The following is a 3,457-nucleotide window of genomic DNA, read 5'->3' as shown; positions in this document are numbered from 1 at the left end:
GGTATGATTGAGAATATATGTATTAGTTAAATTTGCTCAATTTAAATTTGAATAAATTGACAGCCTAATTGTTTCCTATTTATGGTAAATTTTCAAAAGAAAAATCGTGTGGGCTCTCCCTTACCTTTTTTTGGTTTTAACAAATTGTGTGCAAACATTCATGGCAATTTAGAATATTTTTCTCTCCTTAATTGATTGAGTTTTCTGATTTTTAAATATTGTGTTTTCCTTTTGTGCTACTAATTGATTATTACATATTTTTTCCTTTTAATTCTTTCTGGTTTCCACTATATAAACAACTCCTTCCTCATTCTTTAAAACAAAACTTACAATTACACTCCCACACATGAAAGCTTTAAGTAAAAATAAATAATTTTACTTTCATTACTTTTCTTTTGCACTTACTTTCAGAGCATTATTTTTGATCTTTCTGTGGTAATTCGTGTATGGATTATGTGCTACTTGGTTTTCTTATTATTATTTATTACCGTCAACTGGTAAGTCCCTATAGATGCTATTTCCTTTACACTTTATGTGATGATACAAAAAAATAAGCCTATAGGTACTATTTGGTGTTTGTCATACTCTTGTTTCATTGTTTTTGTGTCTCGTGTCCATCTTTGGTTTGTTCTTTGGTTTTGTTGTCTTGTTTATGCATAGTAGGTATCTTAATAGATAATTTTGGGCTTTGAGGAGTCGCTCAGGAATTGGGGAGGGATTGCTTAGTCCTTTTTCTTTACTTATTTATTATTTATTGTGTTGTAATAACTTTTGTAAACCTCTACAGACGTAATAATAAATTTGGAAATACTCGGGGATGAGGTATATGTGACTTAACTGCTCTTTGTGAATCACTTTGGCAAATATAATCTAGGATCAATAATTAATTTATGTGATCACTTAGAAATCATGTGTTAGGATTAACGATTATCTTTTGGAATAGGCTAATGTCAACAGGTTTATTTAGTATTTTAACGACGCAATAGACTAGCTTTGGACTTAGATTTTTTTTTAGCAAATGATAAAATCAGTTTAATTTTACAAATGAGTTTCGACATAAAACAATTCTCAGCAACAATAAGAAATAATTTTGGCTTTTCAAAATCGCTTTCAGCAATCTATAAAATCAACTTTAGCACATTTTTTTAGTCACATTCTCAGCATTTTTATGCTAATATCAAAAGTTGTTTCGCCCTTTTCTGATTAAACAATGATTTTTCGTAATTTGCTTGACATTTTAACAACTGCAATCAGTTTCTGCTTACAACTATTTTCTGTAATCTAACAAGATAGACAAATATCAATACTGTTTTCCCAATAATTTGTTTCTTTTCTACGAACAACAAAGAATTTGTTTCTGCTTTTCAACTTTGCTGTCAATTTTTGCAACAATAAATGGACTTTCTGCTTTTAGGATTAACTTCTAACAAAGGTAATTTCATCACTGTTAATTTTGGTCCTTTTAGTTTCTAATGACATTAATTCACGGCTCAATCTTTTTTCATCTAACTTGCTCGCTCTCACCGGTCGACATATTAATACTTAGATATCATGTTCATAGGTTCTAAAATGAGTAATTAGTTGTTTAGAATCACCTTAATCAATTCTTAATTTAATCAAGAGTCCTAATTGAGACTATTTTATGCTACTTGTTGTCCAATGCATTTACACGCCTCGAGTCTAAACAGGAAACCTAGCTTTATTTGTCTAGACAACAAATCTAAAATAGCAAAGTCCTCTGCCTCTTGGATAATAGGTAGGGACGGTAGGCATTTTAGAGGCGCTAATTTTCTCTTTTCTTTTAGAACGCTTTTAGGTTTGACAACTAGCCTAGGTGGGGGGTGGATAGACATTTGGAAGTAATGATAATCAAATATATATATTGATGATACGACGTATAATATTGTTGCTTGTCTTGAATCTGGCCACTAGCTAATAGGCCAGATAATAACTAACAAGTTGGGTACTGATCCAAATAAAATCAAAACAATTCCTTGGTCTGACCTTTCAAATTGGCACTTTTATTTACTTTATATGTTTATTTACTTGGGGTAGTTTAGGCTGTTTAATTTAATAATTTTTTGTTATAAATTGTGTCTTTTTTATCTCCCCGCTTATCTATTTTACATTGCTCCTTGTATTGTCTTGTCAATACCTAGATAATTAGTATTTTAAAAGTAATAACATGCCTTGTTTTACCACTTAGTAATATTAAGTTAATAGACAAGTGACCTTTGCTTATTAGATAGAATTCCCACGTAAAATATGAATTCGGCAGGGAACCACCTTTGTGGACCTCGAAAAGTGCCTAGCACCTTCCTTTCTAGGTAATTTGAACCCTTACCTGAATTTCTAGCGAACTAAGACTAAATAATAAAATAGATTTGTATTTAGCCTAGAATGGTGCCCTAACGCACCTTAATTCGTTAGGTGATGGATCTTCACTCTCTTTAAACATTCTCAAAAAAGAGTTGTCACGTCGAACCCACTTTTTGCTAGAAAAATAGGGCGCAACAATGGATGACCTATCTGTTGCAATAGATAGACTTAGATATAAACAGCTGCATAATGCAACATATGATCAATCTACTGCAACAAATAAACTATCTATCAGAACAAATAGACTATCTGTTACAACTGATAGACAATCTGCTGCATTATGAAACATTCAATTTTCATCAAATATACAAAATTGTCATAAAATAAAAATTGTCATGGTGTTTGTGTTTCTACATCTTCTTTTTTATACATGGGCTCCAAGCATCTAGTTAGTATCTTATAAACCCAGACCTCTTGCATATTTGCCACAACATTATCGCAGAAAAAGATCGTTGGCTTAGCTATTTCTGTGCTGATCAACAAACACTCGATGTCTACAAGTGCGTATGACCCGCATGCGATACTGGTTTTATTTTTTGGAAGGATCATGTCCTTGTTTCGACCTTTGAAATCCCATATTTGCTTCAACACCTTTGTTGGCAAATAATCCATCAGTTTACTCTGCCTCAATAAGTTGGGGAAAAACTCCAACAGTGGCTACATGTGGGTGAAAAAACAACCTCATCGAAGACACAAAGTTGAAGTTATAAACCTTCATCATTCTGTCATTGAGTAGTATCTCAAGAGCCATGAAATGTTTTACCTCTATGTTCATGACTACAAGGATTCTCTTTGCCTTGTTCTAGCTCTTGTCGTGTGTATATGGCTTCTTTCCTCTAACATAATTAATCATATCTTTATCCCATTAGAACTCAAAAAACTAACGAATCAAATTTCGGGTCATCGGGAGTTGAGGCTAGCTTAACGAGCTCATCATACCTATCCTTGAAATTATTGTGGAAGTTGAGGTCCATTATCCTATCGGCATCATCATAAGCATCCGGGTACGCTAATTGTCTGCCCTTTATGAGGCAGAGAATTTCATCACGACAATTTTTAAATAGGTTAGTAATTTAAG

Source organism: Capsicum annuum, chromosome 5 (assembly GCF_002878395.1).
Source record: "Capsicum annuum cultivar UCD-10X-F1 chromosome 5, UCD10Xv1.1, whole genome shotgun sequence".
NCBI lineage: Eukaryota > Viridiplantae > Streptophyta > Magnoliopsida > Solanales > Solanaceae > Capsicum > Capsicum annuum.
Note: the sequence above shows the minus strand (reverse complement) of the source record.